Source organism: Astyanax mexicanus, chromosome 9, assembly GCF_023375975.1.
Source record: "Astyanax mexicanus isolate ESR-SI-001 chromosome 9, AstMex3_surface, whole genome shotgun sequence".
NCBI classification, from domain to species: Eukaryota; Metazoa; Chordata; class Actinopteri; order Characiformes; family Acestrorhamphidae; genus Astyanax; species Astyanax mexicanus.
Genome location: NC_064416.1, coordinates 21,662,790 through 21,690,091, shown reverse-complemented (window position 1 = coordinate 21,690,091; position 27,302 = coordinate 21,662,790). Strand labels below are relative to the sequence as shown.

Sequence of the window (27,302 nt, the reverse complement as noted above, 5' to 3'; positions counted from 1 at the left end):
GTGCTGTCATCTGTTATTATTTTTCATTTTCCCTGGTAACTTTTATCCATCTTTTAAATAGCATTGTGATCTCATATTATTATTATCATTATTTTTTAAGGATGAGTGTATGTTTTTCATCTCACTCTCAGTCGGTGTCATTATTCCAGACACAACACTGCATGCAATATATCTAACTGTGGTGCGTTCTATATGGAAAAACAAAAACAACAACGGCAAAAAAACTTGTAGTCTAATTTCATTTCCTCGGTTGTCCTACCAGGCAGGTTAAATCTGTTTTGCTGCACAAAGCTAATTAGAACAGATCAGGTTTCCGTGGTCATAGTGAAAACCTAATAGAGTGGGGAGCACAGAGCCTGCTGCACACACTCCCCTGGCGCCCAACATGACCAGTCACACACGGGTTCATTTAAGAGGACCAAAGACGTTTTTATTTATCTCTTCCATTTTAATGAGGCCCTTCTTAAGAAACAGATGGTGCATTAGTGAAGACAAACTCTCGCTGACATCAGTGAATTCTGAGCAAACAGCACGGCGAGGCGGGAGGGCTTTTGTTTTATTTAATTTATAATTTCTTTTTTTTTTTTTCGCGCTATCTTTCCACGCACATCAGGCAAAGACCACCGCGCTTCACGAGCAACGCTGCGAATCCACTCCGCTGTATCTGCTTGTTAGAGAGCAGACAGTGTTTTATCACCTTGGAGGGGGAGTGGAATATTGATGTGGCGAACAGAATCTCCAGTTAGCTCTGACCCCTTTGTTCGCGGAGCCAGCATTAAAGTTGCTGAGTGAGTTGTTCGCATTTAGCTCTCCTTTACTGTAACCCTCAGCAGAAGTGTGCACACTTACTCTCTCACAACACACACATCCACGCCTTCCCACGGTAAGTGCCTGGGTACTGAAGCACACTGTCATAAAGCTCAATGCTGCATAATCCAGACACATCCAGTCTTTTTTTTTAAGGTGTCTATTACAAGTGCGTGATACAGAGAAAATATAATTTCATATTTTTCCGTTCTCATAACAATTTTTTTGGCAGGAACCAAAGAATGAATATGCGTTTTGTCATTTCTTTATACTGTTTAATAAATAAAATAGCTTAAATGTACTGTATTTTTATATTGCTTTTTAAAGAAAAGGAACTACAAATACAAATTTAGTTTCTGAATCAGTTTCTCTAATTTTGCTATGTATAGGTTTATGTTTGAGTAAAATAAACATTGTTGTTTTATTCTATAAACTACAGACAACATTCTCCCAAATTCCAAATAAAAGTAAATGAGAAATGTCTGTTCAGAAATCAATATTTGGTGGAATAACGCTGTTTTTTAAATCACGGTTTTAATGCATCTTGGCATGTTCTCATCCACCAGTCTTACACACTGCTTTTGGATAACTTTATGCCACTCTTGGTGCAAAAATTCAAACAGTTTAGCTTGGTTTGATGGCCATCTTCCTCTTGATTATATTCCAGAGGTTTTTAATTTGTTAAAATCAAAGACACTCATCATTTTTAAGTGGTCTCTTATTTTTTTCCAGAGCTGTATATGAATATTGAACACTTAACCTTTTTAATAACGCAACAACAACAAAGCACCTTACTGTTATTTACTATTTTTACTGTCATTCCATCTCAATCACCATCAATATTGCACTATTGTCTTACGTATGTTTATTGTGTCTTGCTGTATTGAACATATAGTGTCTCCCACTCTTTTATATTATAATTATATATCTATTTTTACTTATTTACTTATATTTATATATCTATTCCTCCCCCACACCACTGCACCTTGTTTTTGTCTCATGTATGTCTATTTGTGTCCCTGCTGTATTGTACACATAGTGTCTCCCATTTTCCTTTATTATATCTATTATCTGTACTTGCTGTAAAATTGGGAAGGAGAGTAACGTCATTTCAATTCTCTGTATGTCCTGTACATATGCAGTATTGACAATAAAACTACTTGACTTGACTTGACTATCCTGGTCCTGTAGCCCAATTTTTATTCAGCTGGTAAACAACCAGTGTGTGAAGTAGTAAACTAATTCTGAGTGCAGTAAGTGATGCTGAAAGCTGCCTGCTGGCTCTCTCCCTCACTCCCTGCATTGTACGCTGTAGTGCTCTGAGCTCTAATGAACATCAAAAAGGTTTTTTGTCGCTGTTTTGGTTTGGAAATATTTGACGCTTCACAATTTTTCCTTTATTTGGTTATATTTTGTTTTTTTTTTGGTAACGCTTTCTTTTACAGTACCCTAAGTTCTAGGTATTAACCAGGTAATAGTGAGGTACAAACTCTGAAGTACTAAGTAATTATTTTTGGTAACGAGATGGTAAGTACCAGGAAAGTCTTGCCTAATTACACTGAAATATCTAGGTATTAACCAGGTAATAGTGAGGTACAAACTCGGAAGTACTAAGTAATTATTTTGGGTAACAAGATGGTAAGCACCAGGACAGTCTTGCCTAATTACACTGAAATGGAACTAGGTAATAAACAGGTACATGGGTGGTACAAACTCTAAAGTACTAGGTAATTATGTTGGTTAACAAGATGGTAAGAACAAGGACAGTTCAATTTAATTACACTGAAATGTCTCACAGGTTCTAGGTAATAACCAGGTAAGTGTGAGGTACTAACCCCAGTAACATGATGATAAGTACCAATACAGTTTCCTTACACTGAAATATCTCGCAGGTTCTAGGTAATAACCAGGTAAGTGTGAGGTACTAACCCCAGTAACATGATGATAAGTACCAATACTGTTCATTTTAATCAGTCTCTATTTATTTGATTTAAAAATAAAAGGTCAATACCTGATAACAGAGAAGAAATAGCTTATTTTACCGTGTAGTTCAACAAATAACCCTCTGTAGAACATCCTACTGTAAGTACCATGTAAAACACTGTGTAACTAACAGAACTTTCTGTTTAATAAAGGAGTAAAAGGACTGTAAAAGAAAGCAGAGCTTATTTTTCTGGTTTTACTCAGTTCTTACCATGTAGTTCAACAAATAACCCTCTGTAGAACATCCTACTGTAAGTACCATGTAAAACACTGTGTAACTAACAGAACTTTCTGCTTAATAAAGGAGTAAAAGGACTGTAAAAGAAAGCAGAGCTTATTTTTCTGGTTTTACTCAGTTCTTACCATGTAGTTCAACAAATAACCCTCTGTAGAACATCCTACTGTAAGTACCATGTAAAAACACTAACTGTTACACTCCCCAGGCGTGGGTTAGGCTATAACAGTTTGCGACCCCGGGTGAGCAGGGCCTAGATCAGCTGAATACAGGATACAGAGAAGACACAGTGAGACGGTGTTTCCAGTGAGTTCTCAGCTTAATCTCTTTATTTAACAACATACACAAACTAAACCACTTTTACTTTGGTCTCTTTTCTCTTTCTTTTGCAGTTTCACATACACATTGCATCTCATCTGCATTTTACATACATTCACAGAGAATCCTTTTTTTTTTTTACTTTTTTTCAGTTAACAAAACTCTGTATATCACAGTACATATTACCTTTACTTTTTAATCAGCAAACCCTCTTAATACTGTTTCTACACAAAAAAAAATAAAATAAATATATATATATATATATATATATATATATATATATGAATATAAAAATACTACTCTATATTAATACATTTACATATGCATACATATACCAATACTCAAACTTCTTTCATATTAACACACTACATTACCAAAAACACCTTTAACTTTTACTGAGCACACTAACTACATCTTAGTGCTTTTAAATCTCATTTTAAGCAGAGTTTCTAATATTTGTATCTGCATAGAGTGTATAGAATTGACCAAAGTATAAAACTTGAACAAAGTGTATAAAAACATGATTACTTAGAGAAACCTTAAACTGTAGCTTATCTAGCTGTAATAACTCATTATTGTGGTTGGCAGAGGCTCTATATTTACTTTAACAAGGCCAAACTGGCTCTTAAAAAGAGAATAAAATTGACTTGACTTTTAATAAACATGTATTTAACTAACAGCGACTGCTAATGCTAGCGTAAATGTATAGAGAAACAATAGGAATGAAGGCGCGAAATTAGCCCGAGCTACTTTGAGAAACAGCGACACACGGGCACAATTACCGAGCGAAAATAGCTAAAACTAGAGCGCGAACACACGAGAGATAATTACAGGCTTAAACACGGTTATAGAGCGAAGTTAGCGACCGAAAGAGCGAGAGGAATAACAGCGGGGAGCCGGGCTAATGCTAGTGGCAGAGGCAAGAGCGCCGGCCAGGCGCGCGGCTAGCGGGCCGCGGGAGTGAATGCTCCCCGATGCTGAGCGTCCACCAACACACAAGACCATAGCGGCTCATATTACACAGCAAAACCTTTTAACGAACATATACACTCAAATATCCCTCTTATAGTGCTTTGGAAACATTTATATGCACAGTTCCACATATTTCCCCACCTGGATACAGAGAAGACACGGTGTTCCCAGTGTGAGTTCTCAGCTGAATCTGAGACCCATCTCCTGTTGCTCACCTAAGCCACAGCCTAGCGCCCGCCCCCTGGCACTGCTCCCCCTACAGGACTGGATGTTTCACGTTTCACATACAAAAACCCATTCAGAAACCCAAAAGAATATATATTACATGGTACTTACAGAAAGTTGTGTCACATTTAAGTAGTTATTATATATATATATATATATATATATATATATATATAATAACTACTTAAATGTGACACAACTTTCTGTAAGTACCATATAAAACACTGTGTAACTAACAGAACTTTCTGCTTAATAAAGGAGTAAAAGGACTGTAAAAGAGAGCAGAGCTTATTTCTCTGGTTTTACTCAGTTCTTACCATGTAGTTCAACAAATAAGCACTTCAAAAAGAACAACATACAACTTCAAAACAAAACAGAACTGTTTACTGTTTATTATTTATCTCTTTTTTGACACAACCAAGCATGCATTACTGAACTTATATATATACAATGAAAGCTGAGGACAGCTTTTATTGGGGTAAGCAGCTTGCGGGCAGGAGCTTGCCTTCGCCCCCTTGACCCTTCCAAGCCACTTCAAATTTTCTATTTCTCTGATCTTACTATGTACAGGTACATGTTTGAGTAAAATGAACACTGTTATTTTATTCTATAAACTTCTGACAACATTTCTCCCAAATACTAAATAAAAATATTGTAATTTAGAGCAGAAAATGAGAAATGGTCAAAATAATGAAAAAGATGCTTTAGTGCTTTCAGATCTCAAATAATGCAAACAAAAGCAGTTAATATTAATTTAGAAACAACTATAATAATGTTTTAAGATTTCAGAAATCAATATTTGGTAGTTTTAATAACCCTGATTTTTAAGCAGTTTTAATTGATATATATAAGTTAAATATATATATATATTTAACATGTAAGACCTTATTCTACAAATTATGTTTAAAAAGGGGGTAAATACACATATTCAACACTTTATTCTTATGGTATACTTTTTCACCCTTAAACCTTGTAACATGCTCTAATGTCTTTAAACATATGGCCAAGTATTCCATTCCTGTGCTGTCTTCCTAGTGAAGAATTCCACTCTATAAACCTTAAATTCATTTTTAGGGATTTCTCAGTCAAATAAATAGAGACTGATTAAAATGAACAGTATTGGTACTTATCATCATGTTACTGGGGTTAGTACCTCACACTTACCTGGTTATTAGCTAGAACCTGTGAGGTATATCAGGGTAAGGAGACTATATTGGTACTTATCATCATGTTACTGGGGTTAGTACCTCACACTTACCTGGTTATTACCTAGAACCTGTGAGATATTTCAGTGTAATTAAATTGAACTGTCTGGTTCTTACCATCTTGTTAACCAACATAATTACCTAGTACTTTGGACTTTGTACCACCCATGTACCTGTTTATTACCTAGTTCCATTTCAGTGTAATTAGGCAAGACTTTTCTGGTACTTACCATCTTGTTACCCAAAATAATTACTTAGTACTTCCGAGTTTGTACCTCACTATTACCTGGTTAATACCTAGACATTTCAGTGTAATTAGGCAAGACTTTCCTGGTACTTACCATCTTGTTACCAAAAAATAATTACTTAGTACTTCCGAGTTTGTACCTCACTATTACCTGGTTAATACCTAGACATTTCAGTGTAATTAGGCAAGACTTTCCTGGTACTTACTATCTTGTTACCAAAAATAATTACTTAGTACTTCCGAGTTTGTACCTCACTATTACCTGGTTAATACCTAGAACTTAGGGTACTGTAAAAGAAAGCGTTACCTTTTTTTTTTTGTTTCATTTTAATCTAAAACAATAAACTGAAAAAAAATTAAAATCTTTTTAATTTTCTTTATTTACCTGAAAGAAAATGTGGAATATGTGACATTGAACACGCATCTAACATTACAAAAGTTATAGAATAGCAGTATATAAAAATAAATCACAAAGTGTTGCATCAAGTGGAGGTAAGTTGTATTGTAAGTGAGGTTTAAAACTGTCTGGGCAGAATGCGTATTCAATCGAGCGAGGCCTGATCATGTCAAATTTATACACAAAAGACCAGCAAAAAAACATTGTTTATATTTATTCTAATTATTTTATTAATCTTTCAGCCATAATGTCTAAAGTTTAAAACATATATTTTTCCTCTGCTATTCCTTCGAATCATGTTCAGAACATGCACTTTTTCCAGTGTTGTGGAAATAAATCTGAGCTATATTGTAGTTTTTAATGTGTGGTCTGGTTCAGCTAGGCTTAAATCAAGGATTGTGTGCAAACTACCATTGTGTTGCTCCCTTCTATACCCAAATGGAGGCTGACAGCTGCATTCAGTTAGCCAGGCAGGAGTGTAGCTGTGTTCATGGCTAATGAAGGTAATTAGTTAGATGAGCGGTGACATGTTTAGTGGATGCCCAGCGGTAGGTGTGTACACTTGAATGTGCAGTTCTAGCACTCTGGCCTCAGCTGCAGCATGAGGGGAGCTCCATCAGCTAAATCACCCTTGTGCTTTTTTCACTCATTTCCAGTGAGTCAGAAGCATTGTCTAATTCCATCCAGTATGAATTGTCCACCTGCCTGCACAGGGCACCTACCCGGCTATTAAGCCAATTCAGCCAATACGGGGAAAACGTCCGCAACGACAAATGGGATGATTGTTCTCTGTTCAAAATGGCCAAGTGTCGCCACCGGCCACCAAGGACCTGGAGTGGAAGAAATGAGTGAAACCAACCTTCTGTGGGTGTGTGTGTGTGTGTTTGTGTGTACAGAATGTGCTGGCTTTATGGAAAGAAATAAAAAAATGAGAAAGCCATACCTTTAGAACGGACAGAACAGTCCTGACTTTCTAAAATGTTCCCAACAAGATCTGTATCATTGTTCTATATAATATGTTCCAGATTAACACATTGCCTAAGGATTCATCATAAAACTATTTTCTCCGGTGTAAAATAATAATTATTTAAGCAATGGCTTCCACATACACTGCCTGGCCAAAAAAAAAGGTCCCACACACTTATATTTCATTGGACCATCTTTAACTTTGATTGTGGCACGCATTCACTGTGGCATTGGTTCCATAATCTTTTTCAATGCCACAAGATTTATTTCAATTCAGTGTTGCATTAATTTGTCTTTAATTTTTTAAGATCTTGCATTGATGAAAGTAGAGTCTGACCTCTGCTCAAAAACCTTCTCCAGCACATCCCAAAGATTCTTAGTGGAGTTAAGGTCTGGACTCTTAAAATGATGACCTCATGCTTTCTGGATCATTCTTTCCCAATTCCAGCCCCATGAAACCTGGCATTTTCATCTTGGAATGTGCTTGTGTCATCAGGGAAGAAAAAAATTATCCATTGATGGAATAACCTGGTCTATATTCAGTATATTCAGGTAGTCATCTGACCTCATTCTTTCAACACATACTGTTGCTGAACCTAGACCTGATCCACTGAAGCAATTAACCCCAGATCATGTGTATTGGGCAGCTGTTTGAGAAACAGTACCCTTGTCTGTATTTACACTGATCTCCTGTCAGTGCGTATGAGACCCTCCCTACTACATTTCTCCATCTCTATCTGTCCAGCTAAACATACATGGAAAAAGCCGCTAAACTAGAAGCGCACTGCTGTCTTTCCAGAAACTTCTCAATAGGAAAAGTGAAAAACCGTAACAATGGATATAGAATTAGCGACAGCCTTTATGAACTGTAATGCTGCAGTATCTGGTACAGTAGTCTGGTACTGTTAACTAGATGTTAGCTCCTCTAGCACTGTTAACTTGTCCGGCTTCTGTTATCTAGGTTCACAAACAGTGAAAATATTTTTTCTGTAGCAAATGTTAAACCACTATGGAAAAAAAAATTGCATGTAGCAGAAAGCGATTCTGTTCTTTGCTCCAGCAAATGTCTTGGCGCTAGTAATTCAGCTCGGAACTCCAGTGACTAAAAATGAAAGTGACCATCAAAAAGTAGGGGTCCACTTAGGGGCAGCAGAATCGTAGATAATGAGGGCAAAATCGCTGTTAAATATGTTACTACAAATGGGATGTGTCCGGAAGAAATGTGCTAAGAACATTTTCTGGCAGAGAGTTTTGTGTGTGAGAAACCCTGTGTTTTTTATGTGTTTTTATGTCATAATTCTGTGCAGCCTACTTACATAGGAAGAAAAAGAATAATAATTTCTAATAATAATAAAATGTATAATAATAATAGAATGTATTATTATTAAAACATATTATACATATGATGTAATATCTGATTAAGCCCATGGTTTGGTCAAGAAAGCACAGCCCCAACACTCCATAGCCATTGCTGGTAGAGCCCACTACAGAAGTCCATCCCCTCCTTGTGTAAGAGCATATCTCCAGGACTGTGTGTGTGGGGGTGTGTAAGTGAACTGGACCATACTGGTGATTCTGTATAGCATCTTCTGAGAGCTCTGCTGGCTGTGTGTGATGAAGTGGCTGTGCAAAGTGGCCACACACCACCTCACACAGGTGCACACACCACGTCAGAAACGGATGAAAGCCACAGCACTGTGTGTGTGTGTGTGTTCCCTGTTCACTTTTCCACTTTTCACCACATTGTTACTTACTAGTTTCTTTTTTTAATTTGCTGTGTAGCTAAATCAGGATCAGGGCATGCTCTGCATCTTAAAGTAGTTAAATCACATTCCTGCCATGATTTCACAGAGCTAGCATGCTAACTTGCGAAATGGAGAACTGAGAGATTTCACAACATCTACAGGCCATCATTATGACCTTAGTGCTAACGTTCAGGTTACAAATATCGTCCAGTATAGATCAGCAATAGAACGCTGGCTACCTGCCCACTCCACATCCCTACTTCTGTGTTAGCACCCCAACTACCAGTCTTCTGCACTGTTAGCAAGGCCCAGCTAGCCAATTAGATGATCCCAACATCATTAAGCCCTCCCACCAAATGGTTCTGTGGTCCCTGAATACAGTGAGCTAGCTGTTTTGTAAGCGTTCACTGCCGAATTGTGTCCATGTGGAAAATCCACTAAAACGGTTTCCCTCCTGCTCAGATCCATTGGGCAACTACAAGGGTTGCCAAATATCGATACTGCAGCTTTAGCATTCTGGCTAAAGGCCTCATTCCACATTGTAACTGACCTTCTCCAACATAGCTACTGTGGGGCTAGCACACCAGCTAACACACTATCATGGCAGTAGCAAGTTCTAGCTAGCCAATCAGCAGATTACAAGGTAATCTGATAAGCAACTGGCTATAGGTGTGTCCAAATATCATTAGTTAGCATGCTGGTCTTCAGCTGTATCCCACATTGACACTGGCTACTTTATCTAAAACTACTACCTTGTTAGCAATGTTAGCATGCTTACTACCAGCTTACAGTGTCTTTAGCAAGGCCAAGCTTGTCATTCAGTGAATCCCACCATCATTAAGTCCTCCCACCAAATGGTTCTGTGGTTCCTAAATACAGTAAGCTATTTTGTTTTGTAAGCGTTGTGTGCCAAATTGTGTCCATGTGGAAAAGCCACAGAAACAGTTACCCTCCTGCTCAGATCCGTTGGGCCCTGCAGTGAAAAAGCGGCCCTTGTTTCAGATTCAGAGGCAGTTCAGTTTTTGCCAATTCTTCATTCCCGTTCCAGCTGCTTGAGTAGAACGCTTTAAAGCGGCCGGGAATCGGAATATCTCACAGCCTGTGTTGCTCCAGGGTGGAAACAAAGTCCAAGTGCGTTAGGTCATTGGAAAAGTAACTTGAATGAATGAATAAATTTAAGGTGATGCTGGTGCTGTTTTGTGCTCCGTGCACCACAGAGACCTTATTGATTTTCAAAGAGCATTTTTTATGTGTTTGAGGCTGCATCCACCAGTTCCGCGAATCACTCGCTCATGTCCTCTGCTCTCATGTATTCAGCAGCGCAGCACTTTCCTCCTCACTGATGCCTCTGCTGCAGAACTCCATCGGACTGAGGATTTAAAATGATGAAGCTTTGACATGTAGTTGGCAGGCGGCGTGTTCACTTTAACCTACAGCCCACAACGGAGAATTAGTTAGCATATCAGAGGATTAGCATTTCATATAAAGGGTGAATATTACAGCTCTATCTGGCAGAAAGTCGATATTAGTTGTGTTGGCATCTTATTTTTGTAATTTGCATACACTCTGGGAAAGAACTGTTACAAGGTCATTACTAGCCTCTTAAATTTAGTCTTTTTTCAAGCTGTTGACTGAACTAGAATACGTTATTATGTTCAGCTCAGCTAGAAGCATGCCAAATATTGCGTTGCTGTAATGCACAGGTATAGCACTGCTGAGGGTAACTATTTTTACATAATCCTCTTGTGGCAGATTCAATGATGTACAGATTCACATCCCTCCTCCCAAGTTCATGCTTTACTGATGCTCTGTTTGGCTAAGAATATTTAATTCAGTAATTTTGAAGGTGACAATTCTGGCAACTCGATCTATTGACTTCTGTTTTTGAACAGTACCTGTTTTCTCATTGTATCAATTGAACTGTTAGCAGTGTGTACCTCATTTACAGGCTACCAATTTCTAGATTTTCTAACATGACCATAATAGAATTTATAGAATTACAGCACATCAGAGGCTTATTGGTATTTTATTGATTGTGATAAATAATTGTTTGATCACCAATCTCTGCAAACAACCAGCAACCAGCACCAGTCAATAAGCAGCTCTAGCACATTCACAGCATGCACAACACCCTCAGATTTAGACTTAAATAGATTCAGTAGTGGCAACTAGTGTCATATTGCTCCAATCTTATCTGTCTATCTGTCTGCCTGTCTGTTTTATTTTATTTTATCTTATTTTATAACTTAGTTTGAACAGAACAGCAAGTTTGTTTCAGTTAGTGCCACATAGCACTCCCTGGCAGACAAACAAGACTACATTTCCCTAACCTAAACCAATACAGTTCCCACAATACCATGCAAATGCAATAACTGACATCATAATGTACCCTCATACTGTGCCATGTATTCTCTGTGAAGCTGCGTGCAATGAACTGTGTAATGTTAAGGTTTGAGATGAACGGATATACTGTTAAACATATATCTAATTACTGTCACATAAATAAGTTTTGTTTTGTTCATTTTTGACGTAATTGAATGATGAATGGACTAACAGAAATACTAAACATAATGCAACAATTGCAGTGAAGCATTAATATTGTGGTACATGATTGAGTAGTTGATACATTTATCCATTGTGTTTTTTTAACAAAAATGACTCTCGTTTCACAATGCATCACCCCAAAAAATTATTTTACTCATTGTCAATTAATTATATCAATCAGAATCATATTAATAAAATCAGCTAATGGATAATTGTTTGAATCTTATGTTTCATTCTTTATTTGTTTATTTCACCAGACAATTCTTTTAGCAGTCAGTGAAGCTCTTTAGATACAATGTACCATTTTAAAATAAGATTTCCTTTATAAAGGGTTTATGAATGGCTTGTAAAGGAGTTTGTTACTATTAATTAGGTTGGAAATACTTTAAAACACATTAATAAGCAGTTAATAAATATAAATGTATATAAATAAATGTATATAAATATAAATATATAACACATACATATAAACAATTGCAACAGTGAGTTGAAATAAGCAAAATAGTGATTCCCCACTCATTTATACTGTCAAACCTAATCATCAATCAGCCTTAAACCGGTCATATTTCTAGATTTGTAAGTAAATTTAACTATTTATTATACATTTCATAAATATGTTGAAAAAAATGACTAAGCAAACAGCGGATCACTGTTGCTTTTTCAATTGATGTTGTGTAACTGCTTGTCAATGGTTTTTAGGAAATTTACAACCATTAAAACCAATCTATAATAATTAATGGTCTAATTTATAAACAATTTATAAACTTTTTTATAAGGGTAGTACAATACAGTTACTTGGATTCTGTTTCATTTTTACTATCACGTATCACATACTTGGACCAATTTGATAGGTTATCAATTTTTTTTTATTCCATAAAATTAGCATCAGGATCCATACCCATATCTTTCAGGCCTCCACAGGGTCACATGTGCCAGTTTGTGCAGACATATACACCCCCTCACACCTGCGGCTTCATATGTGCCCCCACGCTCTTCAGGTGGAGCTGAAGTCATGATCCGAGCTGCTGCTCTGGGGCTGGGAAGCGGAGGTGGTGTTGATGGTGATGATGATGAAGGTGTGGAGATAGGCTCTCTGTGCTTCTGCCTCCTTGGTGGCACGCTGTGTGAGGGATGTAGAGGTGCGGTGGCCTGCGCTGGATTAAAGATCATATCAGTGGCAGTGCGGCAGCTGCAGACGCAGAGCTGGAGGAGTGATGGGCTTGCCGGCAGATGAAGCCTTTGCAGCAGGAGATAGCAGGAGAACAGGATGCTGTTTATAACAGAAGGAGAAAGGGGGTGGGGGAGGAGGGGAGGTTGGTGTATGAGGGAGTGTGATCGAGAAGGCAGACTTGCAGAAACCTGTGCGTTTCTGTTTATGTGGAGGGTGGAGGGGGGGCTGGAAATGCTATTAGACTGTAACACACACACATGAAAGAGCACAGAGATGATATTAGCGCTATAGAAAAGTATTGATGTATTAAAGTATCACAATTTTATGTTTTGCAAAAATGTTTTGACTCATTATTATTCATTTATATGATAGAAATTTGTGTGAGCAAACCCCACCAGCTAGATAGCTAAAATGCTATTAGTGCAGTGCTAACATATTCAAATGGAGGGTCTGTTAGCTAATCAAACAAATTTGACAGTTAGCACTCTCCCCCAAGCATGCTCAGCTGTCCAATGACATTGGTCTTACTCTTTAAACCCTTTAGACATCATTTCTGAGCCCACACTTTAGGGCATTTTCACACCAGCATTATTTGGTCCGGTTAAAATGGACTCTGGTTCGATTGAGCAGGTGTGAAAACAGTAATCGCACCGAGACCCCAAACGAACTCTGGAGCAGTTTACTTGTGGTGGGAACATGATCCTGTTTAAACTGATATATTAGCCAGATAATTCTAATTACCACAGCTATGAACAAACACTGTGTCCATGCACGCGCAGTCTGTATTGTATTCACTACTCACAGCCACGTGACTCTGTTTACTATGTGTACATCTGTGCTACACGCCCTATTAAAACACTGTGTTTATACATACACTTTATATATTTATATTTACTCCCTTGCCAGACAGCTCTGACCAGTCAGAGAAGAGAATGCGCTCACATGATTTGTTGGCACGTATTTTGGTGCGTTTAGGTTTGTGCCTGTGTGAAACCAAACCAAACAGAGGGAGAAAACGCTACAAGTAAACAAACTCACCAATTGATCTGGACCAGAGAAACAAACTACAGGTGTGAAAACGCCCTTAGGCTATTACCTACAGAATTATACACAATTAATTATCTAGAGAGTGAGTCAATTTCATAGATCCTTAAATAGAACCCTGTGGGATTCCACAAAATGTGGTGAGGTATTTTTTTCACAATTGCTCTTAGTTTAGTACTAATACTAATAGGAGTTAATTTAATGGCAGTCGTAATTCTTGTCACTTAGAGGAAGTACATGCTAGCCTTCACCTTTCCAGCACTGGTACTGTTGTGAGATAGGGAGATCTAGTAGGGATCATCAAGTGCAATTCTGGTGGCTTTGCTCTAAACAGTTGGAAGCACTTTTTAAACAATATTTATTGTAGAATTTAACATAAAAACATAATTTAATAAATAATCTTACCTTCATTACATTCTTTCTTTCTATAGCTGTAGCTAATCAGAGCTAATTTCCTGCACTCTTTTTATGAACAGCTCAGAGTGGGGCCATAATAGAACAATGTCAAAAAGCTGATGACAGGTGGAGGAGAGATGTGAGACACAAGCGAGAGCATAAAACACCCACGTGTCCCAGAGGAAGAGGAGGAGGTTAACTGCCAGACGGAACCCTTCAGTCTGACTCCTTCCCCTCTGCTGACCCAACACAGGTGTCATGACTGATTGAGGACACCACCCACACACCCAGGAGGAAGTGTGATAAGTGTGTGTGTGTGTGTGTTTTTTGTGCCAAAAGGATGCTATTTAAAGACTCCGATCTGAAACACTTAAAATGATTAAAAAAAGATTTTATTTAAATAATTGGCTCGATTACATTTAAGTGATTAGGAATGATTATGCTCTTTTTTACTTGAACAAGTGTTCTATTGTTTGTCAGGATAACAAAGACAAAATCTTATAATGTTGCATACCTCTGTACCTGAGGTTGACAAAAGAGTTTTTTTGGAGAAATGCCAGCCAGTTTGGAGCTAACAGAAAGGCTAGAGTTACCCAGATTACCAATCTGTACAATAGTGTGGACCAGAAGAGTATCTCAGAAGGGACAGTATGTCCATCCATTCTTCCATCCAGATGTTTTGTTGAGGGACTAAGATGGAAGGATCATGAATTTGCATCAATCCAACATTCAATGGACTCAACGTACATGCATTTAACCACACATTTTGTTAACAATGAAAGTAACAAATGAACAGGACAAGACAAGGACTAAGCCTAGTTTTGGACTACACAGCATTTTCATTGAAAGACTATGAAAACAGCATAATCTCTCTCTGAAATAGACCCTCTATAGAATAGTTTGTACCATAATTATACCATGTTTCAGAAATATGTATAATTATATGGATATATGCAAAAAAACAGAGGGTTAGGTCCAAGTGGTAGGGCCAATTGGTGAAATGGGATTGGGCCTTAGACCTCTACAATACTAAACAAGCTGTGTATGTGTGAGCATGCATTTGCACTTCTGTGTCAGCAATGGATGCAACCTAATGCATGTAAATGAGTTCATTAGAAGAGGGTGTCTGTCCCCAAACATTTAGACATAGAGTGTAGAGTGTCATCCTATTGCATAGCACTAGTGTATAGAAGTAAATGATAGATAGGAAGAGAGTCTTTTTCATTTAGCAAATAGCTGCAGTGAGAGGTGTGTTAACAATAGAGCTCCTTTCACATCCATTCTGTTTGTCAATTAGAGATTGATCCTCACTCCTCCCAAATCACAGCTCTTCCAGGAAGAGGCTCATCTGCTCTAATAGTTAGCTTTATGATTAGCCATTTTACCACCCAGCACTTTTCCACTGCATTTACTTCAGCTGGTGAGGAGCAGACAGCTCCATTCAGAGGGGCTGCGAAATGTTAAGAATAAGTGAACGCATTAATCCAGCAGTCATTGCGATCTTGTAATCCACTCACTATGTTAATTGCCTGCTATTTTCTCTGGGAAGGAGGCTTATGAGAAAGGTCATTAAATGGCTCAGAGCAATTGACCAGCGCTAGCCAGACTGTGTGTGTGTGTGTGTGTGAGTGTGAGAAGCTCCAGCTACTGTCGTTCTCTCTGCGAGGTCATGCCTACCTAATCTGCAGTCTTACTCCGTGTGATTTTAATGTAAGCCCATGACTTATGGTCGTATCTTAAGCGTAATGGCGGAAGTCTCCTTTTGTGTTTGTTCCTTTAAGACATAGAGGATCAGTCAAAAGTTTGGACAAAGCTTCTTATTCAGTGTTTTTCTTTATTTCTATATTTAATTTATTTTTTACACTGTAGATTATTATGAAAGTCATCAAAAAAATTAAAGGACACATATTGAATTGTGTAGTAACTAAAAAAGGTGTTTGTTTTTTTTCATTACAATCCCCTTACCTAAAACCAACTAAGATGTAGAGCTTAGATCAGGCCCAAAAAAAAAGCCAGGCCTGACTCACCCCAAAAACTGTTTTTGTGAGCCCGAGCCCAACATAAACCCATTTTTTTATCAAGTAGAGCGTTAAAATTGAGCATTTTAAGCATCTTTTTGTATCTTGTCTATAGTGTGGTTGAAGAACTCGCAGAAAAGCTGTTGCTCTGATTCATAAAATATTAAGTGCTACTGTTGTATTCTGAATTCTGCAGTTAGCGCTGTGTTTTACAATGCTGTTGGTGTACCTGAATCTAGTCTGTTCATCATTTTTCCCATGCAGTACACCATGATATAACTTTCTGTGCAGAAAGACAGAAGTATGTTGGCATGTGTAGTCAGCTCAGGTGCTGAAAGAATACATTCAGTTTTTTTTAAATAATACATAGCTTTTTGAGTGCTGTCAACATTAATGCACAGGATTAAACTGAAATCCTTACTTTTCATCTCTCTTTCGCTCTCTCTCTCTCTCTGTCTCTGTCTCTTTCTCTCTCTCTCTCTCTCTCTGTAATTACCTACATTAAAGCTACATTGTGTTTGGTGCTAACACTCTCCCTTAAACCTTTACTCAGCAGATTAAAAGATTGTAATTGAAACATCAGAAATACAGATATTATAGTAATATTTTAAAATTTCACTCTAACCAGTTTGCAATACAAATCACAATACATTTATTTATTTGTTTGTTTGTTTGTTTGTTTGTTGCCAAAAGAAATACAAATAAATCCGATAATTTTCATGATTACTTACAGGATATTGTTTTGAATAACACAATATTTTTTTATATCTGAATCTGACTTAATTTATTGAGCAGGTTTTGGGCATTGTTAGGGGTGTGTCATATTATTCTGTATAATATAATATCATTATTATTTTTGAAACAACACAAAAATCCATATTATGATAATAGTAGTGTTGTATCTAAGAACCAATACATTTTGTCTTTGTTTTGCTTTATATAAAAAATTCAAGAAATTATCTTGTAGAATTGGTTATGTTTATAGTTGCAAACAAAAGTTTACAGATTTTTTAAACTGCTATATTCATACTAAATAAAACTTTATTTTATTTATTTTATTTACTTTTTATTGTTTGCTGCTTTGAATATCATTATCTAAAAGACCGTGAAATATTGTGATATTATTTTAGGGTTATATTGTTCACCCCTAGTCATTGTTTCAGTACAGTACTGTTTGCTGCGTCTGTGTCTTTGTGTGGACGTTTCAGTGGACGCTTTCTTCAGCCAACTGTTTTAAATTACTCAAAGCGCATCAAATCCTTTTTTCTTTTTTTTTTTTTGATCTATGATAAGGCCTTTTCTGCTTGTTTGTGACAGCTTTGTCTTGGAACAGCGTTTTCAGTGTGCAGTCCCATTCATTCTTCGCTTCTATGTGCTACTTGTTCTCATACACATTTCATGGTGTTTTAAGTGTACTACACAGTGACTGATGTAAAATGCTTTAGTGGGCTAACTCACAGACCGTGAAACATCATGCTTATCCGTACCTAAGGCTTCCTCGCATGTCTTCAGTAAGGAGGGGAAAAAAAACATGCAGCTCTAGCAAAACAGCTCCGCTTGAAGGGGAAGAAACGCAGACTTTGGTCTAGGTCGGGATTTGTTGCTTGCATTAGCACCGGGCTTCATGCAGGGTAAATAGGAAATAGACAGACGACACACACTGCGTCTGCATGCGTGAGACCCAACAGCAAATGGGGCTCATAATGGCCAGAGCATGTTTGGGAGGGCAGCTAATGAGGAAGCCCATTAGGCATTAATAGTGTTTTAAAGACCTGGGGAGAGGAGGAGGAAGGCAGAGGAAAGTGTTGGTTATTGGATGCAGGCAGGCTCTGCTGAGCGTTGCTTGTCGGGTGAAGCCCCGCAGGCCAATGATGTGAGACTCCGGGCTGGGCGGATTAGCCCCAGGCTGGGTAGAAGAAGACCCTGCTTGTGTGGATGTAAATTATTCCAAAGGTTAACATGACTGGTATGAGTTGACCTCCCTGCCCATGTTAGCCAGTGCAAATATCTTTTTATATGAATTTATATGAAGTTTTATGTTACAAGAACGTTCATCACTCTTTTAAACCCAACAATATTAACCCGTCCTCTACAGGGGTTGGACAATGAAACTGAAACACCTGTAGTGGGAGGTGTCATGACTAAATTGGAGCAGCCTGGTGGCCAATCTTCATTAATTGCACATTGCACCAGTAAGAGCAGAGTGTGAAGGTTCAATTAGCAGGGTAAGAGCACAGTTTTGCTCAAAATATTGCAATGCACACAACATTATGGGTGACATAACAGAGTTCAAAAGAGGACAAATTGTTGGTGTACATCTTGCAGTCGCATCTGTGACCAAGACAGCAAGTGTGATGTATAAAGAGCCATGGTATCCAGGGTAATGTCAGCATACCATCAAGAGGGACCAACCACATCCAACAGGATTAACTGTGGATGCAAGAGGAAGCTGTCTGAAAGAGATGTTCGGGTGCTAACCCGGATTGTATTAAAAAAAACATAAAACCACGGCTGCCCAAATCACGGCAGAATTGTGTGCACCTGAACTCTCCTGTTTCCACCAGAACAATAAATTATTGTGGTCTAAAACCAGGTTTTTCAGTTTCATTTTCCAACCCCTGTATTTTTCCCATAGAATTAAACAGACTGTTTTGTTACTGCAACTTTAGCACCTATAAAAGATACTGTGCCTCATTCAGAAAGCACTTAGTGCTGAAACACTCCTAAGAACTGTGCTAATGTTACACTCATTGCTGCTACAGAAGATCGATACGTCTGAGATTAATTGAAGATGATAAGATGGGTTGGTGATTAGGTATGCACCAAATATTTGAATTGTGTTCAATCAAATAAGTCAAAACAACAAATAATTAGTACAGAACAGTGACGAATAAGTCAACAACAGCACTTTACTTTACCAACTGACAGGAGGGCTTTCTATAGGCACAGTGCAGCACACAAAATGAAATGACACAGGAACTTTAGTCTGTCATCAACTCAGCAAGTAATCCAGCTCAGAACAACAGTTACAAAAGCTATCATTTAAACTAAACCTCTTTATCCCAGCTGATACCTGCAGCATTAGATATTTTAACCCAGCTGTTAGCAATAGCAGCTAAATCATCCCAGCAGGGCAGAGGCTGGCTATCCATGTCTGCCATGATTAAATTAAAAACTTTTTTTGCCAGCTGCCAGTATCACCCAACATCAGTATTACATCATCTTCACAGACCTATCAACTACTGGCCTCATCCAGCATTATTAAAACTCAGACTTAGCATGCTAAGTACAATCACCATTAAACATCACTACCACAGTGTTAGCACTCCAGCTGGAGGATATTATCAGAATCTCTGTGCACTAGGGGTGTGCCATATCGTATCGTACACGATAATATTGCTAAAAAAAAATTATATCGTGAGCGATATTATATCCTAAAATATCGTGCCATATCACCCAGCCCTTTTCCCATTATATCTCTACTAGAGACAGATTATATCTGTCCAGTATCATTTATTTTACTTTAATCCTGGATATATGGAGACATGTGGAGTGTATTAATAGTATGACATTTTGGATCATTGACTTCTGTTACAAATCTGATAAAATTCTTGTATTTTTTAATATCTCGGTTAGGAGTGTGCAACATCATATCATATGTAATAATACAATACATTTTTATTTGGTTGCAGTAGTGTATTTTTGAAATAATTTTTTTATTCAGTGTTTTGTCATATCGCCATGAATATCGGTATCGTGAAAATACCATGAAATATCGTGATATTATTTTAGGGCCATATCGCCCACCCCTACTGTGCACTGCTAACTGCATTGTGCTACCCACGTTACATTAGTGTAAAAACACAAATTATTATTTCCAAATGTAATATGAGAAATAAATAGTTACCCACCAAACTTCTGAATGTGTGTGTGAAATTGATCTGCACTAACTTTTTCCATAAAAAACACTCCTCTGATGTCTTGCCCAGTCGGATTAAGTATTTCTTTAGTTTAAGTTTTGATCAGTATACTTTTCTTGACTTGTTATGTTTTAGTTTTTAATGCTGCTGCTGCGTTGTGTATGTGCAGTCCCCGAACCGCAGCGAGCGCTCTGCCGGGATGCGTACACACTGTACCAGCTCTAACCTCCCGACACTGCTTTTCAGAACAGAATGCCAAAGCGCATGATTCATGTCCAAGCCAGCTATCTTGAGCGCGGTTCCGTGTGAAGGCTTTCCACGCATTGTTCACCTACAGTTCAGAAATCAGTGTATAGTTTGATTCGTGCGAGCGCGCACTAATCACAGAGCAGCAGGCATGTTGCGCTCAGACAGATAACCGAAGGGAGATTAGCGGCAACAGTCAGCCTGCCAGCGCTCTCCTCCAGCCGCCCTGAACGTGCCACGCGCTTCTGAAGCTGCATTAGTTTCAACACGAGATGACTGGAGGCTTTTTTATTTTAGCTGCTGAGGAAGAAGAAGAAGAAGAGGTGGGCCTAGGTCACGAGCTTGTCTCTCCCTCTCTCTTTTGCACTCTCTCTCTCTCTCTCGTCTCTTTCTCACTCGCAGAGAAAAGAAGGAGGTTTCCAGAGCTCAGTCCCCTTTCTGACTCTTCAACCAGCCTCAAAGGATGCTGGGAAATGATTAAAGGAAAGGGCTGAGATGAAAGTAGCCACTGGAAGCAGCAGATTCTTTGCTTCTTCACCCACAGGGGTGTTTTTTTTCTTCTATTTTTTCTTTTTTTTTCCACGTCCAGAACAGGTAGATGTTCCGGTTTGGGTTCACGGAAGAAGAGAGCGAAAGCTGATATTCCTCCTCCCACTCAAATTGATCTTCACGGCGAGGACGGGCCGGGCGCAGACACACTCGTCCAGGCGTTACGCGCTTTATTTTGGCGCGCTGTTAAAAGAGTGCGACTTTTCCATTTAAGTCGGCCCCGGGCTAAACATCGACTGATTCAAAATAAAAATCCTTTGAAAATGAGGTCGTCTGTGCTTATCCTTTGATCTGGTCATTCCTCATCTTGGAGACGTGTGGCGTGAAGAGGGATTTATCATAGCGACTGGCTTTGAACTAACAAAATCACAAACAAACGAAAGGGAAGAATCGATCGTGAGTGTCTCTCAGAATGATGAACTGGCACTTCTGTGGAAAATCAATGGCTTTTCTCTCTCTCGCTCTTTCTTTCCATCTGTCTCTCTCTCTCTCTCTCACTCTCTGTTTCTGTCTCTCACTCTCTTTCAGGCTCTCTTTGCTTCAGCTTTTGTGCTGCGTTCATGACTTGGTTCAGCATATTGTGCAAGCCCTCTGTCTCTGTCTTTCTATTTCTCCCACTCTCTCTCTCTCTCTCTCTCTCTCTCTCTTTCTTTCTCTGTTTTGTGTTTTCTTCACGGTGTAAATTTTAACCACAGTGTTTTTCTTCCTCTCTTCCTCCCCTGCAGTCTTGAAAATGTCTGACGGTTTGATCTGTGGAGAAAGCCCCGACCAATAATGGCCCATAGGATAAGCAATATAAGTAAGTGCAGCTGGATGTATTTACAGTCCTATTGACTTTCCCCTCCTTTTATCTGTGCTGCTGCTCTTTGTGCTGCATGCTTATTGGCCGCATGTCTTAAAACACCATCGACCTGCTATACTTTTTTCAGTCTCTGAGGGAGGCTCTTGATTAACACAAGCGAAAAAAAGAAACAAGACGCTCCCGCAATGAAAGCTGAGGTCTTAGCCTCTCCTCTCTGAATTATATGTTATGTAGTTCACTGATTTTAGAAGGATGTCCCTCAAGCTGTTGTAATGCTGCTGTTACTGTTCAGTTAAAATTGGATCAATAATGTGCAAACTGATACACGTTTGATGCATCTTTGTGTATGATTTGATACGTACTGTTATAGTAATCAAGGTTAAAAGGTGTTGCTTTATTCTGGAGTTGTATTTTGAGCTGTTTAGTTGTGTGTATACGTTGTTTGTATAGGATGTGTTACCCAACACATTGGGTATTTGGACTGACAAACAAGGAAAGCAAACATTTCAAATAGGGCTGTACGATATTGGAAAAAAATTTCGTCGATATATATCACTAAATATTAAACAGTGCAGTGCCCATGATGTCACTAGCCCCGCCCCCACCCGCGTGCTGTCTCGCGTCAGGACCGATTAAGAGGTGAGTCAGTGCCGAGCACTCGAAACCTGAGGAAAAAGGCAAAACAACAGTAATCGGCTCTTTAATTAGCAATTTAAATGGCTTTTTAAGGGTAATTAAGAGTGTTTTTCTGCAAATAATAACGTGAATTCAGCTCTAACTGGAAATATCTGCGCAAAACTGTGTTGGACTGAGGTGCCCAACCATGTGGATGGAGACCATTCGGTTAATTCGTGTTTGCAGCAGGAGCCTGTCACTTACACAGACACAGAGACATCGCTGTGTATCTACTTCTTGTGTCAAGAACCAAAACATTGCAACATGACGTGGTCGATTTAGTTGCCTTAAGTGAATTATTATTTACATGATTTATTTTTCAATTCTAGGTCTATAATTATAGGTTCTATAATGACTGTGGTCTTGTATCTGTTTCTTTACATACTTTTACTCTGTTCCTCAATGGTCAGAGTTGATCTGGACCGGAGCTCCGATGTAGAGGAGGGATTACTCCACTCTGAGAGTTCAGAAGTTCAGGAGAATTCAGAATAAAAGTCATGAGTACATTTATAAAATACAACAATTTTTTTTTTTAATTGTATTTTGACTACTGTCATGTATTATGAAGAACATATAAAGTAGTTTTGATTATCTTTACATGGTTAAATTCATAGAAAATAGACACTTAATATTTAAATCTTAAATAAAGACATATTTAAATAGCCTAGGAGCTGGCATGTGTGATTAAATGTGATATTCATCTAAAAATGTTTTTTTTTATACTAAGATTTTATCTATTTGGTGTGTCTCTTATACAACAACATTAAAAATGTACAAAATACAATATATATTTTATTTTCAGTAGCAGAGTGTATTGCAATATACAGCCGTATTTTGCAATATTGAATCATAACTGAAGTTTTGTAATATGTAATACGTATCGTATCAGCATGTTCTTGTAAGTATCCAGCCCTAATGTGTCTATACCGCAGTATATCAGATTATAGTTTAAGATGCGCAAAGTTTTGCACAGCAGATCAACTATTCAGTTAAATAATAATTGAATGTAATAAATAATTAAAACACTGAAGCTAGCAATATATAGATACAGAGCTCAAAAACACATAGAGGAGCTGGCAAAGTAAGAATAAAATATAATAGAAAATCTAAAGCCGGTTTTAAATTGAAGTATTATACATACATGAATAAAACACAAATGCTAGAATCTTTTTCTTCTGAATGTGAAAGACAGACAGACAGACAGACAGAGTGAGAGAAACTTTAATGTTTGTCTGTTTAAGAGAGAGTTAAAGAAAAGTTAGAGTGTAAAAAGACAAAAGATTCTGTGTGTGTGTGTGTGTGCAGGCAAATGTGTGTGTGTGTGTGTGCTCTCGAGTGTGTGTGTGTGTGTGTGTGTTTGAGAGATGCTGGGAAATCTCTGACAGCTTGAGGAAGTTTGCCTCAGTCTCCACAGTGCAGGAGAGAGGGCTGTCACACACACTGAGAGAAACTCACTTCCTCTCACACACACACACACACACACGCGTCCATCACAGACAGACAGACTGAGAGAGAAACAGAGAGAGAGAGAACGAGGCGGACAGAAGAGAGAGAGAGACAGAAAGGGAGTCAAATAAAGGTGAATCAGCTCTACAGTTTGTGTAGGAAGCTTATTAGAGGAATAGTAATATTTGCTGTATATTTCTATTAAAACGTCATCCAGCCTTTTTATCACGGTGATCACCGCTCACGTCTCTAATCTGCACATATGTGAAAACAGACATTTTCTGTGCTTCATTAAACCAGCAAAAACAGCTCAGACTTAACGAGAGCTCTTTCTAGAGACGCTCAGCTATAGGAGGTTTTTGTTAGCACCTGCAGAAGGTGCTTCAATGTGTTTTTTTTAGTAGTGTTATGGAAGAAACACTTCTATAACACTTCAGGTTTGCAGTACAGATGGGTGAGTGTGAAGAAGGTTTTAACCACTTAAACCCTTTAAAATCTGTATGTAAGCCCATGCTTAATTGCTACCACAATACATGTCTTTAATGTTTAATTTCATAGGCCCTACAATAGAACCCTGTGGGACTAAAACAGCAGAACTGTATTTTTTTACTGTAGTTTTGCTTTAGGATTAAAAACTGAATCACTTATCTGAAGTTTAATAGGTTTAATATCTAATGAAATATGTAATGAACCTGAGGACAGATGTGGGTCCCAAACAAACTGGAAGAGGGCAGTCTGCCATCACACGAGAGTGCAAGTCCGCATTCTCCACCACTTGTGATCTTGGCCCGAGAAAGGCCTATTTACTTAACTCAACGACAGAACTGGACTCTGGCAATGAATTGTGAGATACCAACTCGTATTTATTTACTTAAAATAAAAAACAATAAACATTATGATAATACTGACACTAGTGATACTTTCACTTTAAACATAGATACAAAGCTCTTGTGATGTCTGACACCTCAAAAGCTACATTTTTTCCATGTTTATATTGATCACTACAGGTGTTGGGAAAAGTCAATGTGAGCACTGTAACTCCTGAATTATAAAAGTTTTTTTTTTTAATGTATTTTTAGTACAGCTGACATTTATTGAATCAAGAGTTAGTCCAGGGATTAAATATTTCACTTTCCCATGTATCATTATAAGAACATCTTATAACCTCCGCTTACCTGGATTAAATGTATTTCACAAATCCGATAATTAATACCGTGAGAGCTGCGATTTGTGTAGAAGTTAAAGTTCATTCCCTACTTCAAATAAAAATGAAATGATTAAAAAAAGCAGCTAGAAAATCGCCTCGGGGGGCATGTAAACAAGGAGCTGCAGATTTGTTATTTGTGGCTCAGGCCCTCCTGCTCCACAGTCAGGGGTAGATATGAAGATGTTGCCCCCACCACACAGTCTGCAAATATCAATATGGATTTACAAGTCTCCCCTGCAGCAGGGTCCTCAGCTAATTAAAAGTGTGATCAGTCAGCGGTGTGAAAACAGACCGGGGGAAGAGGCATGTGTAAACGGAAGCGGGTGGAGTTTTATTAAACAAAGAGAGTTAATTAGGTCACGATCGTTCGCCTAATAAAACACACACGTTTGCAGTAGAGGCCGCGTGGTTCTTCTTAGCGAGGACCGGAGGAAGGTGTTTGTTCTCTTTTCTCTTTAATCTGAAGTGTTGCAGTAATTGGATTCAAAAGCTGCTTCCAGTTTCAGTGATTAAATTGAAATGAAGGGCTTTTCAAAAACATCTGACTGTTCTTTTGTACTACAGTGGTTTCATTTCATACCTACTAAGCTGAAAAACACACAGTGCATTTCTATTTAATGTATTATATATATATATAGCTCTGGAAAAAATAAGAGACCACTTCAGTTTCAGTAGATATATGTTTGACTAAAATTAACATTTATTCTATAAACTACGGACAATGTTTCTCCCAAATTTCTAATACAATTATTGTCATTTAGACCATTTATCATTTATTTGCAGAAAATAAGAAAAGGCTGAAGTAACAAAAAAGATGCAGAGCTTTCAGACCTCACATAATGTAAAGAAAGCATCATATTCAGAGAGATATTCAAAGAAAGTTCATATTCATAAAGTTCAGAAATCAGTATTTGGTGGAATAACCCTGGTTTTTAATCACAGTTTTCATACATCTTGGCATGTTTTCCTCCACCAGTCTTACACACTGCTTTTAAATAACTTTATGCCTCTCCTGGTGCAAATAGTTAAGCAGTTCAGCTTGGTTTGATGGCTTTTGATCATCCATCTTCCTCTTGATTATATTCCAGAGGTTTTCAATTTGGTAAAATCAAAGAAACTCCTCATTTTCAGGTGGTATGTAAATCCATGTATTTTAGGCAAATAATGAACTAAATTTTTTGCAGTTCTTCATTTTTTTCCCCACTTTTTCACCATAGAATTAAGTAGATGGCTCAACTACCTGTGTCTTGCATTTACATAACTAAAATATGTTTTTTTATTTAACATTTACTTTTTTTTGTATCCCATTAGAAATAAAAAAAACAAAAAAACAGTACATTTACCTCAGCAGTGCTATTTGACATTTGAATTTTTATTTAGCAGTAGAGTGGAGTCCACACTTGGTGCCTTTTTAGGCCTAATAATTTCGGTTGCCAAATATTTGATGCATCCCTATTTTTTAGGCTTATTGGTACATTCCCAAATCTTACTATTTAAAACCACATAGAAAATGCAAATAAAGAAATAAAATCTTAGTAAATTTCAGTATTTCTTACATTTATTTTGTCTTTTATTTTATTGCAGACAATATACCCAACCCAGTATACCCAAATATTTCACACTTTGCGTGGAGTTCATGTGACAAAACATTTAATGCCCTATATTGATGCCATTACTTCTTACAAGAAAAAAATAATATTTTGGCACCAAGGACATTGAGCGCTGAAGTGTTTCAGATGTTATGTTGTCCACTTCTTCCTGCAAACATTTCCTGCAAACTTGCTGTTTGTTTGAAACATTTCCACACATTCTGTACTGGAGAGAGAGGTCAGGGCTGCAGGCAGGGAGGTCAGTCCAGTACCTACTGCACAGCCGTGTCTGTGTAAAGTGTGCAGCATGTGCTTTTACATTGTCTGGTTGAAAAATGCATGAATGTCGCTGAAAAAGGTTTCAAAGCATTTTTTTACATTAACATTCCAACACAGAGATGAACTGCAGGAATGGACGTTTTCTAACAAATAAAAGCAGACAGAACATGAAAAACATCAGATATCAGACGTACCGTCTGCAATAGAATTCAAGTCAAAGCTGAATCGTTCTGGATGGTTCTCTCACTACTGTTTTTATTACACACACTCATCACTATCATTACGCTTAAACTTACAGCAATTCCAGAATAATGGT

The 27,302-nt window shown here is 37.9% G+C and overlaps 1 protein-coding gene across 3 annotated transcripts in view; it reads left to right on the top strand.

Annotated features, from left to right (window-relative positions):
* The window catches only part of mgat4c (mgat4 family member C), a 198,990-nt gene that overhangs the window by 50,753 nt on the left and 120,935 nt on the right, over positions 1 to 27,302 (top strand). For all 3 annotated transcript variants that reach the window (XM_007249244.4, XM_007249243.4, XM_049483705.1), the window contains one exon: positions 21,714 to 21,787. The gene's annotated coding sequence lies outside the window, so the exon portion shown is untranslated. The remainder of the gene's footprint in view (positions 1 to 21,713; positions 21,788 to 27,302) is intronic.